We start from the raw sequence: 13,630 nt of genomic DNA, 5'->3' as shown, positions 1-13,630 counted from the left end.
TTCACACAGCCAATCCGCAGTCCTCATTCCATTATCCATCAAATCGCGTGCACCCCACTCCCCTCACCCCGACATTACCACTCAATGAAGCAATGGCAGGCATCGCTCCCACAACTCTACCAGGCTTCAATCTGCTCTCGCTTCCTATCTCCTGGCGAGAATAACTCAGTGAGAGGTACGACTTCTCTGAAAAGTTGGATGTGAGAAATGTATATATTTGTAAGTGCTAATACTAATAGGCACAGAATGCTGGGCCAGCAACCAGACAGATGGTTCTGAGTGAGGCAGGAGATCAGAGAGAAGCGCCCTCCCACCCTCTCTGTCGCTCTGTTTCTCTGAGAGAAGGCACTATCACAGCTCTGCGTGGCACCAAGGAGCTTCAGTGTACAAAAGAGGCCTTAATTCCCCCGATGGTGGAATCAGCTCACTCTAACATGGATATCAAAGTAGTTCATCAATGAGAGGATATTTAAAATTCCAACTCTCAAAAGCCTACATAACCATGGGTGGAATAACATTGGGAGGGTTCTTGGGGTGTAGAAGGACAAATAGAGGCACATAACAGAAAAATATGAAGAGAAACAACATAACAACAACAACAACAGAGATGCACAGAAATTGTTTTGAAGACGGAGGAGGAGGAAAGCGCTTTGTAGAAGAGTGAATAATGACATGGAAATTCTTGTATGTAACTGGTTTAAAGGCCCAATTAGCTTTGCCCTGTGTGTCCTTCATAAAGCAGTGCCAGCACAGATTAATTGATATAATCAAAGGCCAAGTGAGCTTAATTTATGGAGTCAGAAGTCTCTGGAGCAAAAGTTATACAGTGCGAATAAAAGGAATGACTGACTCATTGTACGCTCGCACTGTGTGTTTGTGTGTTATTGTGTCTGTGTGGGAGGGATTTATGTCTTTATTTGGCATACATCTGTTTTACACTTTGCTTGCTATGACACCTCATAGGAGGCCAGGGTCAAATGAAGTGCAGGAGAGCTTAACAGCATTCGCGCAGCAGGGGAGGCAGGGCTACTCAGCTACTAAAACACAGACGGACACAAAAATGGATTCACTTTCGCACACACACAGAAGGACAAGAAGCCAGACAAATTCAAAGTCTCTAGGCACACAGAAAAATCCTCCCATTTTGCTAGTCTAGGCAGCATGTGCGGGCTCCGTCAGCCATGCTTTCAACAGCTTTTTATATTAAACAGCCGAGACACATGTACGATAATCAACTCTGGCTAGCGCCGCACTTCTGCCTTTCACTGTCTCTTTCTAGCTAATGTTCATATATGGAATGTGCTACAATTCACCACAGTGCAAAGAACTCAATCAGGGGTGAAGGTACCATAGCAGCACTGTTTCCCCACAGAAAATATGTTGCCTGGTTTGACGGAGAGAGAGGAAGGTGCAGCAGAAGCTGCTGATCGATTGGGATTCTCATTGTTCAGATGGGACAGAAAGCTCTCCTTGTCTGCCCGTGCTCCTCTGACCTTTACTGGGCCACTGAAGAAGGCAAACACCGCCAGGCCGAGGGGGAAATGGAGCTTCTGTTTTGCGCTTAACACACTGCTCACAGATTGTGGAGCTGGCATGGATGCTTCGAACACAGGCCGTCTGCCGACCTGAGCGCACTCTGCCCGGTCCGACCTTGGTACCACTGCGCCACGGTGCCAACAAGGGCTCCATTATACCCTGTCCTTGTCTATGAAAACTAAATAAAAAAAAAACACACACTCTTCCCGAGACAAGGCTGGAAAACAGAAACGGGCTCAAGACACAAAGTTCATTAACAGATAAACGGGGGGAGGTAGGAAAAAAAGACGAAAGAGATTGGAATAAATGAGGAAATGACAACGGACGGAAGATATGAGGAGAGGTTGGCAGCCGTCCATGAAAAAGACAGCTGGCAGCGACATCCTTCACAAACCTGGCGACGCAAGCGGCATGATGGAAGCAACCTCCAGAGACATAAAGAGAGGGAGAGAGGAAGAAGGAAGAAGATGGGGGGGTGTTGGAAAGGGGGGTGGTTGTGGCGGTAGATAACGTGGCTTTCGTCTCCAGATTCCGGTGCTAATTAACACAGTTCCACATACAAGGCCCCCTGCCTGCCTCGCAGCCTGGCCCCAGTCTTCAGTGCCGACACTGAGGGACAGAGAGTGAGGGGTGTGTGCGTGTGTGTGTGCGTATAAGGAAAGGCCGGGGGAGCGTGAGGGATGAAAAGGGATGAAAGGTGAGGCAAGGTCTGGTGGCCTTGTCTGAAGGTGAGTCGGCTCTCCCGCCAGCATGCAGCCTGATTCCTCTGGCGGAAAGAAGTGGGGGGTGGGTTGAAGACGAATGAGTCGGAGCGTGGGGATGCTGATCAACAGCCGAGTTGCTCACCGGCCATCTCACTCTGACGCTCACCTCATCCAGAGGGAGCGAGTGAAAGAGAGAGAGAGACAGACAGAGAAGTGGTGGGGGGGGGCAATGAGCCGGCACCGATCCAGTCACAACACCACAGACACAAATCCTGGTTCTGTACCATTAGCTGCAGACTGTCATAAATCAGACAGAGCCAGCCAGCAGGACGGTGGGAGAAGGCCAAACAGAGAAGTCAAAAAGCCGAAGCCACGCAGCACTGATCAGACAGCAAGGGAGAGACAAATAGCAACCTCTGTATAGAGAAAGCATTTATAACAACAGACGAGCTCCACACACATTAATGGAGTCAGGCTGTGTGTCAAACCACAGTGTGGCCTGATGCTTTTTGAGCTCTGACAGAAATGTGTCCATGAATTACTTAACGCACTTTATACTGAATGTTGGCATTGGTCATGTTTTAAGGTATGTTTATTTATCCTTTATTTTTAAACAGATAATTTCATATTTATATCAGGAAACTTTTATGTCTTTATTAGATGATTAGATGTAGTGATAAGTCATGGAACAAAGGTCTCCTGCTGGACTAAACCCGAGCGCATTGCAGTTCATCGTCATTGCATTAAACTTTGTGGTCACCATAGCAGCCTGAAACTTTTCTGTTTTCATTCTTGTATTGCTGCTTGTGCTAATACAATATAAAACACTACTGATCCACTGAGGAGTTTGGCTTATTTTGATAAATAAAAAAGGGATTTTGTAAGTAGAGCGTGTTTATGGAAAGCACAAGCTACTGTCTTATCTGAGCGTACACACACACACACACACACACACACACACACACACAAACAATGACCATATTCATTAAGCTATAATCGACACAGACACTGCACAGTAGTGTATTGGCACAGGTCTAAAAAAATTTACCAGCTTTAGGACAGAGTAAAACATGCTTTTAAACGGGTACTTCACACAGAAAAGGGTTTGCTGCCTGGAGTCTCTGCTTTCGTATCAGATAAAAGCTGGCATTAACATACGAACGCAGGATCCAGATTGTCCTGATGCTAGAAGAGTACACATTTAGTCATTAGGATTTTGTCATTGTAAATTGTGATGCTCGATTAGAACATGTGGGTTAGCATTTCCATTTGGTAATGCTATTACTGGAGCAAAAGCTTCATTAGCATTACTGCATGTAATAACCTCGACAAGGGATTTCCTAACCCAGATTTCAGCCACACCCAGCCCAGGCATGCTGTTTTGGCATGCGCCCTACTGGCAGATAAACAACACATCTGCCTCTCTGCTCTGAAATTTGTACATATATATTGTATGAATCACTGAAGAAAAGAAAGTTGTTGTTTGTATGGATGTGTGTGCGGGAGAGTAGCCTATACGGTGTGTGTGTGTGTCTCTATGGAAGGATGTGATTTCATGTGTGAAGTCTCCAGATTGGCACAAACTGGCAGCGGAGTAATTCTTGGTCTTCTTGCAGCAAGTTCTGGCGAGCATGTGCCAATCCTACCTTGCACAGCAATACGCCATGGGGGGCTGAACACTTCTACACTGCGATCCAATTAATTTCATCTCCGCACACCACACTTTCCGACATGCTAGGAGCGCAAGAAGAGGAAGTGGAGGTATGAGGGGGGCGGAGGTGAGCGGTGAGGCAAGTGGAAATAACTACGAAAGATGAAGTGGAAGGATGGGCCAGGGTTGGGGGATCTCAGAATTTCCTGTATCGTGCATTTGAGTTTCTGCACAGGCAGAAGAAAATGCAATTACACGTGCCCTCTCAGCCTTTTCAGGCAAGTGTGGCGCGTAGAAGTGAGGGGGTAGTGGTGGGGTTTGCGCCCTGTGGCGACCAGCACTCCCATACTGTATGCTAATAGATGCTTGTTCTGTATTCTAACAGGCATTTGGTGGCAAGGCTCAGAGTGGGGAGCAGTAGAGGGTGAGTGTAGAGCAACACCAATGTAAGGAGTGGGGAGGGTCGGGTGTGTTGCCTTGTGTCTCTGGAGATAGTATGAATAATGAAAACCTCTGCTGGGACTTCAAAGCAAACGGATGGTCATTTCCTGTGGTGATGGCTGATACAGGCCTACATGTTCAGGCAACAGGCACAAACACACTTAGTCACACATTCCTGCTAGCAAAAACCCAGCCAATGAACACCACTTTCTTTGATGGTATAGCGGAGCCAAGAAGAAGGAGAAACAAGTCTTTGGATGTGCAATAGATTTGAAAAGCCTTTGTGCGTTGCTGACAGAACCATCTAAGAGCTTTATCCACGGCCTCGGGGTCAACACTTATGCAATGTAGGTGTAACGGCAGAAACCAGCGGGTGATGTTAACCTTTTTTTTAAATTATTATTTAATTTTTACAGGGTTTTCAAATTTGAAACCAAAAAGAATGCAAAACAGATAGTTAGTGTAGGGCAATTAGACTTGTAAATACATTCCCACAGGTATAATTAATAACAAAAAAAAAAAAGGATAAATTTCATTCCAGTTCCAACAATTCTGTTTTGTGCTTGGTCGCTCTCTGGTATTGCTCATTGTGCCATTACTGATATTATCGGTCACAGCAGTGTTTCTTTTGTTTGACATCTCAATTCATGTAAACGCATTTTCTGCCAAAAATATTTTTAGTGACTTTCAAAACATTGGTCTGTTTTCTCATTCAGTTGATTTCCTGAAAAATGGCAATAACATCTTGCCAGAACATTTTCTCTGATGATAAAAAATATTTTAGTTAGATATCCAACCCTTCCGTGAATAATCAGTGTTCTCATGATACTTAGAGAACAGTTGCTGAGAATAGCAAATACGGGCATATCTTTGTTTCTGTTTACATTTCCCGTTGTTCAGCTTTGAAAAATATGAAGAGTGGTTGTGTCCCTTAAACAGTTCTGTTCAAAGGTTCCTATTAACTATTATTCACTGTTTTTGCTTTCACTAATGGAGGTATGTGTTGCTCATTTCAGGGTCAGTACAGCCCCTCATATACAGGCATGTACAATCAACACCACATGAGTGGCAAGGAGAGAAGGCTGCAAGGCCAGAATGCTATGCAAACATAAACAAGCCTGCAATAGCCATTATCATGTCATCTAGTTCTGTTATGAAAACCAGACTGCCCTGCAGGCTTTTACTGATTTGTATGTATGTACTGTATGTATGTGTGTATGTGTGTGTGTGTGTGATTATGCACCCAGAGGCACATTCATGTATGCCTCTGTGTCTTTCTATTATGTACAACTAGAAATCACCAAGAGCAGAGAGCAGAGAGTGAACAAAAACACACATCTGGTTCCATTCAGGATGCCTGGAATTCTTTGCCTACTTGGTTCAGATTACTTCCCGCGCCCCCATGCTGGCTGTGCAGGAGAGCAGATAAACTATGCCGCTCAACACAATGCCTTGCCTATTCCACACGCAACTGGAAAAGGTTGACTAGGAAGAGAGGTGAAGCTGAGTTTACAGGCCTGTTCTGGGTGTAGCCTCAAGTGGGAGACCCCTGAGCTGTCAGGTATGCTAATTTATTGCTTCTCAGCCCTTGCAGACCTCTCCTTACAGTAGGTCGAGCAGGAGTGGATCCTAAGGGAAGGGCACGTTAAAGGTGCTGCCAGACGGAGCAGCACCTTAATATGATCCTAACCCCTCCCAGTGATATCCACTGGTGGAAAGCCCCAGCGGCAGACAGCCAGCTCTGTAGAGATCCAGAGCAGAGAGACGGAGATACAGGGTCAGAAGACTGAGAAACCTGAGAGTATTGGTTAAGGCTGTACTGACGCATAAAAAGAACTAAAAGACATGGCAACAGAGCTGAAGAACACATTTTCCTCTGTTCATAGTCAGAAATCCACCTGAGATTCTTGTTTATTACTGTTTTGTTGCAAGAGACCTGATGCAAAGATATGAAGAATAATGTGATTTCTATTCCGAAATGGAACACCTGTACACCATGGGATCAATTCGTTCCACGCACCAATCTCGCTATAATTCCTGACCGTCACCTTTCCTTTACATTTGTGGACGCTCCCACTCCAATCCCCAGAACCTGTTATCTCCCAGGTTTGACAGAGTGATGTCTTCAGCCAAAATCACCTCGTCTACTCCGCTTCCCCAGGAGACAGAGTGCCAGTGATGTAGACGATTCAATCAGTGAGAAGTGAAAGAGCAGATCACAGACAATACGCCATTACCCCGAGTCCTCACTTACCGCTAGCTACGCTTAGCTTGGGCCCCCACCTAATGGGCCATAATATCATTTTACGCCATGTTCCAGCTCTTTATACTCGCTCTAAACATAACACTGTCGCCAAGGAACAATAAAAACAGATATATTTCTTTATTACTCCTCACAAAGCATATCACCAGATCTGAGCACCCCTACAAAGGAAACTAATATCTACAGGAACCTGCTCTTTTCCTTGGCTCATTTAGAGCAGACGCACCGTCGTTATTGCATTGAGCTGCACTCTGCCGGCCTCACCTCCCCATGCCATTCACTCAGAGTGTAATGGATGTTTTATTATAATCAAATGAATACAATATCTTCACCATAAATAACCCACTGAAAAAGCTATTTTCTCCATGTTGCAATATGTTTAAATGTCCATCATGCCTTGAGCAACGAGGTGCCACATATTTAATTCAGAGCCGACGCAATTTGCATGTTGTGTGCCACTGTATGAGTGAAAACAGAAACTCGTCTACCTTTCATTCACGCACACATCCGAGCTGCACCCCTCCACTCACCTAATCATCACACTCCACATTTTTTTGCATAAAGTCATGCACGTCTCCAGCACGTTCGTTACTTTGCATGATAGCAGGAAGTGAAAATGTCACCTGGGCACTCTGCTTTTGAGACCATTCGCTTTCTTTATCTCACAGGGCAAATGCCGTGCTTGTAAATCTTGAGCCAGATGAGCAGAATTTCACTTTAGCAAGGGCAAGTTATTATCTGCAACCAGCAATCATCACCTGCACGGGGTATAGGGTGCCATTGTCCTCTACCCTGTATATATCATCAGGTCTGACCAGCCCATTTACACTACGGGAATCTGACAAGAGATGAGCCAAAAGTCAGGCATGAACATGTTTGCTAGTGCTAGTGGTGTGTGTGTGTGTGTGGACATGTATTCCTGTAGTTGTGGGGACAAAAAACTGTTTACACAGTCACATTAAGAGGACCTATCTTACTTACGGGGACATAATGCAAGTCCCCACAGTGAAAATCATTAAATATTAGGGGGTAGGTTAGGGTTAGGTTAAGGTAAGGGTTCGGATTAGGCAAGTAATGTTTATTGTTATGGTTAGGTGGTGGTTAAACCTCCAGGAAATGAATGTAAGTCTATGTAATGTCCCCAAAAGTGATGGTAACATGACTGTGTATGTATGTATGTGTGTGTGTGTGTGTGTGTGTGGCAAGACAGAGCAGGAGGGGAGATGGGGAATCCAATCTCTCACACAGAGGAGCAGAGACAGGCGGGAAGATACGCTCCAGGCCCAGAATAACCCCGGCAGTATCCATGAATGAAATGACAGGATTACAGGGGTATTAGAAAACCTGCTGAGATGGTTGATAATGCTGTTTATGGTAAGGCGTCACACCGCTTGCAGGGAAAAAGTCAAACTGTTTGACTAATGAAAATATGGACAAGCTCTTCACATAGTCACTGAGCAGAAAATTCAGGGCTAGGGGGTCTTCCTCTGCAGAGTTTGGCTCCTTGAAGGACATTAACGCAAATACTTCAAGATTTATGTCTGTGGCATTATTTGGTGTATTATGTGGTTGATCCCCTTAAAAAATGGGGACAGGAAACATAAGCCATGCTATCCTGGTTAAGAATGGGATTATTGTTATGTCAACAACCCCCATAGATAATAGTAATTACTGCCCGTGTTGCAGCACCATCAGACTGCAACTTCGCTAGCTGACAGCTTGGTCCTAATTACCAAGAACCACCAATTACTAGCTCCATTTCATTATTTATATTGCTCAGCACACCCAAATAAAAGAGACTTAAGTGACTCTGAGCAGTCGCAACTCTGGCAGCTGCAGAGGAGCATCCGGAGGGCCTGCTGAATCGTTGTCTCGTATTATTTTTTCCTGACAATACACCAGTCAGCATGCGAACACAACACTGTTAGTCCACAGTAAACTGAGAAACATAGGAAATGAAGACAGGGATGGCTCTACTTCCTCTTCGTTAGCCACAGGAAGTAATTTAGCGGCAAAGGAAGTGCATTATCATCCCTCCTTTTCCTACTTGTGCCCGATCGTTAGAATGAATTCACAAAACATCAGCCCTGAAGCTTTCAACTACTGGAACAGTTTGCATGTCGTATCTGCATTCATATTTCATTCATTCCACTGTGAGATCTATGTCAGGATAACTGACTCTGCTGCCATGTAAAAGATGCTTCCAAAATAATAATTTAACAAAAACAAACAAACATAAAAACACATGATTTTTCATCTGGTGAGTGTATTCAACCACTCTGTTAACACACAGACTTTCGCAGATGTTTCCCATCACCTTCTGCTGCCAAGCGTCGTCCAGTGATGGCTGAGAGGAGGCGAGCGGGGGCTCGGGCGGTGGTGGGGGTGGTGTGTGAAATTCTGCTATTCCTGCTCCAGTGAATTCTGCAGAAACTTGGCAGATCATTGCAGAGATTTGTATGTCTGTGGATTTGATATGAAACTGTTTGAGAGCCTCGTCTGGAGTCTGTCTCTCAACATGCCTCCTCTGTAAGTGGGTCTGACTGTTTAGCTTATGTTCCCATAAAGCCTGACGGCCACATTTCTCAGCCCTCAAGATGCAGATGGGCGATTAAGTCAGCAGACAGGTCTTATACCATCATCTGAAAGATAGCATTACAACATTTGTTGCTTCGAAAGAAAAAAAAAACTGCGCCTCTGAGTAAAGGAAAGCTCATAATCCTGAGAAGGGTGAACCAAACAAAAAGCATCTGTATCATCTATACAGACTGCACCTTGTTGATTAACAAAGACTCTTTCTCTTTTGGTGAATCAGTGCAAATTCAATGAATCACAAAACCTCCTCAAACAGAAACTCGTGCTCAGCAAGCTGTAAAGCATGTAAAGCTATCACGTTCCAAAAGGACAAGCAGTCTCAAAAAAAAAGTGATTAAGTATGTACAAAAGGAATCTACCGTTGCAATCCAAAGCGCTTAGCATTTAGATGACAGTTGCACAGGGCAGACCTTGTTTGCAGGGGCTGGAGTGGAGCAGTATATGTGGCCCGGAGGCCGGATCTGTTCCAACTGTGCCCTGGCAAGAAAACGTTCAGCCCAGTCAGCCTCGACAGCTTGGATATTCACAGGGGGCGATGGAAAACTGGAGGGCTGCAGTATCGCGTTGGAGTTGGGGGAGCTCGGAGGAGGAGAGGAAGGGGCGATGAGTCAGGAACAAGGTGTTTTATATTATTTTGGTACCGCAAGGACATGGCATTTTCTGTGTTCGATGAGCAAAACCAAACACGGACCGGCAACCAGGGCCCGTCTGTCTGCCCTGGGCCTGCGGTGATTAAGTTTATCATCTGGCAGCAGGAGGGGGCTCACAGATTTTTTAACCATTTTTACACATTGTAAAAGGTGTTAGTTTATGCCGATACTGCAATACCTTGCTTTGGTGATGATGAATTTTTAAAGCCTGGAATTTAATTACACATTTATCACCGTAGAGAAATCTGAACAGAAATTATCCTCTGTGGACCAAGAGGTTTTGTGGGGGTTTTTTTAACATGTGCATTATCACACTATGACCTGACCATAGCAGTGGACTTTAGATTACATGACACATTGTCCTTTGCCAAACCACTGAGACAATTTCAGAGGTTCTATAGATCACAGACATTGACGTTAGGATCATCACTTTGATTTAGTGTGACGAATGAATTATTCACTCTCATCTCTGGGGATGCATAGTTAAAGTCTGACTCATTTTGAATATCACAGAAAGGACTTTTGATGTTGCTCCCCACTTGATTAACCTGAACCAACTTCAGAAGTGCCACAGTTAGGGTATCGCCATCAGCAATATTCCAAACAAATGTGGAATACTGCTCAAAAACAATATTTTGCATAGGATTCCTCTTTGAAATATTATTTGTCAAATATATCACCATCCATTTCTTACCTATTTTTGCTATATTCTTCACAGAAACACATTTGAAGAGGTAAACTACAGGAGTATCTCACACAGAGAAGTAAATTGTGGTGTTTGCACGTTCAAAGCATCTAAAAGTAACGCAGATAAAACAGCAGATAAAAAGGTCAGCGTCGCACAAGAAGAAAGAAAACTATAGGCCCCAGTCTCACCGCCGCAGAAAAGGACAACAAAGAAATGAGATTTATTTGCTCTTGTGCATCTTAATTCATTCATCCCCAAGTACCTATTTGCTCAAGGGCTGTGCCAAGACAAACCTCCAAGGGAGGAATGAGTGACACCTCCTAATCCTCACGGATACCAAAAAGCATGTTATTACCATGACATTTACACCATCTTCTGGGATGTCAGTTGAAGCGTGGGAACAACAAAGGGATAACAACATTGAAGAAAACTCCAAAAATAAGAAGTGTGAATTTTTAATGTGCTGTGTTTTAATTCACGAGTGTAGCCTAAGTACTGTGAGGAAAAAGGAAACCCCCCCCCCCAAGATTCTATTCATCCAGCAACAACCACCTATCCTGCATTTCAAGTGGGCCATATTTTGTTTATCTTTAACACCAGTGGGCAAGCTGGGAGGCATGCAGTACTGGAGGACATGTGATGGAAATTGGAGCGCAAGAGTTATGACCTAAGCAAACAGTGATTCTGGAGAAGACGAGTGAGGAAAGAAGTTGTCTGTCAAGTTAAGCCCTCAACAGATGGACGAGTGTAGCACACTAAGAAACCAGCAAGTCCTGAGGCTTTGTGGCTTCTGTTGAGGTACACCACAGAAACAGTTTAGGAGGAAGTAATGAACAGTGGGTGAACTCAAACACAGTATGTCCTGTGCAATTACATGTTAATATTCCTCACCTTTCCATTATTCGCATAATCTTAGATATATTTGTAGTGACTTTAATCTTTCCATTCTTCAGTGAGGTATGGACAGAGGAAGCTTTTATAGCTGTATATAACAATTATGGGAGCAGTTAATTGCAGGGGATTAATAAGCATCAGAGTAAATTTAATTACTTGCAGCCATTAATAAACAAGCACAGAAACCTACTAGTGTGCAAATAAAGTTTTGACAATATACAACCTATCCTAACTTGTAGACCAAGATTCGATTTATAATTGGACCATTGTTTCATGGCACACAAAAACACAGTGTTGACCAACAGTTACTAGGCAGCAATGTTCCACTTCTATGAGCACAATAACAAAAAGGGTTTTCATTGGTGTGTGTGGCACTTGGGGGCTGATCCTAGCCTGTGAAACTCCCAGGTGAGGCAGTCAACTATCTGCTGGGTAGCAAAGCCACAGCCTCAATCCCTCCCCTTTGCTCTGTACACCCTACCTACTCAGTCCCTTCCCTAGAGCTCACTATCGCCCCACTACCTCCACTCTTGTACTGACAGCCAAACAATGGGAGCCAGGACTGCCTTAACGAGCAAAAAGTGGAGGCTTGACTAATTAGAGGCACCCCAGCTCCCCCCCGCGCCATCGCCTCCAACCCCTCCTGTTAACTCCAAACAGTGTGATACAGCTTGGCCAGGGATGGGACTGCTGGGTGTATAGCGAGAGAAATAGGGGTTGGAAGTTGTTTTTCTTTTTTTTTCCTGGCTGCTAGCCGATGGGGGACCATAGTAATTGCCCGAATCCCACTGAGGCAAGTGAGCAGAAAGAGTGTGAGGGTGGCACAAGCCAAGGAAAGTGAGAAAATGCTGGGATCATGTGTGGGAATGAGAGTCTAGCAATAAAAAAGAAATATAGATAGAAGAAGAGGAGACAGAAGTCTCAGAAACAGATATTTTTCGAAGAAGAGACATGGAATGACATTTAGGACAAGTGATTCTTAAAAAAAAAACTGTCAGTGGGCGCTTTGATACCTGAAAACTGGACAAAGTACTGGGAGTGTAAGTGAAATAAAATGACCTCAGGTGCTACTCACTAGGGAGAGGCAGACAGGGGTGCTTTCTTGGCTGTTGGAGTGGAACAGAGCAGGGTGCAGCAGCGGCTGCACAATGGGCCCTCACTGGTCACTTCAATCAGAGGCAGCCGGAGCCCCGGGCAAACTTGGCCAATTAGCCGTACACTGCCGCTGACCCCGAGCTTCATTAAGGGCCCGGGCTCTGGATGAGGGGAAAGGGAAGAGAAGGTGCAGGGGATTGAGACCGAGAGAGAGTGAGAGCAGGAGGAGGGAGAGAGGGAGCGAGAGAGAGAAAATCATCAGCAATAGCTAGGTTTGAGAAGACACACACATGCATCTGCACAGACAGACATACTGGAGGTGAAGCTCAAGGTTGCAGAAGAACGAAATTAACTGTGACTGCACATGTACACACTCGTCTTACTACGCCCCCACCTCCCCATGGGTTCACGCCCGTGGCAAAGCTGGTGGTGAGAGGGTTAGAGCCATAGAGGCCAGAGGACATTGCTCCCCCTGCTCTCCCACACCGCTGCACTGACAGCAACAGGTGTGGTGGCCAGTAGACATGCAATTACCAGGCTGGGAATCTGCTCTTTGTGACAGAGACAACAGCAGATCAGAGGAAAAAATCTGAGCTAGGGGGGGAGAGGAGAGGGGCAAAGTGGGAGGAGAGGTGAGAGATGAGGGGGAAGAGAGAAAGATACAGACTACTGAAAGTCCCTGGAGGGGAGAAAGGGAGAGGGAGAGAAATTTCCAGTTGAATCTTTTCATCACAAATCCCTCATCGGCAGAACGCAGGCGTGCAGAGAGAAAAAAAACAAAACCACATCAAAAACCAACACATACAGTAGCTGTGACACACCTGTTGTTCTGCAGGAAAAACACAGATTTACACGCTTTGGTGGTCTGGAGAGACCTCACATACATGTGTGCACAAACAAAGAGAGAGAGGAGAGAATAAACTGACAAGATCCCATTTGTGTTCAGATTGGGCGGGGCTGTTTGAGGTGCTTTGGGACAGGTTGCGCTCAATGAGGCCTGACAGCAAGACTCTTGGTGTATGCGTGTGTGTTTGTCTGCATTACAAATGTGTGTACATCCACATGGGACCTCTGCTTGCATCAGCCTTGTGATGGAAGCCTCAGCGGTGCTCC

General features: G+C 45.0%; 1 protein-coding gene across 1 annotated transcript in view; it reads right to left on the bottom strand.

Moving 5' to 3' along the window:
* Nucleotides 1–13,630, bottom strand: part of plxnb2b (plexin b2b) — a 112,324-nt gene that overhangs the window by 76,196 nt on the left and 22,498 nt on the right. The window contains exon 2 of the mRNA XM_046395454.1: nucleotides 12,498–12,678. The gene's annotated coding sequence lies outside the window, so the exon portion shown is untranslated. The remainder of the gene's footprint in view (nucleotides 1–12,497; nucleotides 12,679–13,630) is intronic.

This window comes from Scatophagus argus, chromosome 7 (assembly GCF_020382885.2).
Source record: "Scatophagus argus isolate fScaArg1 chromosome 7, fScaArg1.pri, whole genome shotgun sequence".
In the NCBI taxonomy this organism is placed as follows: domain Eukaryota; kingdom Metazoa; phylum Chordata; class Actinopteri; family Scatophagidae; genus Scatophagus; species Scatophagus argus.
The sequence above is the reverse complement of the archived record's forward strand: the minus strand, read 5'-3'. Positions and strand labels throughout refer to the sequence as shown.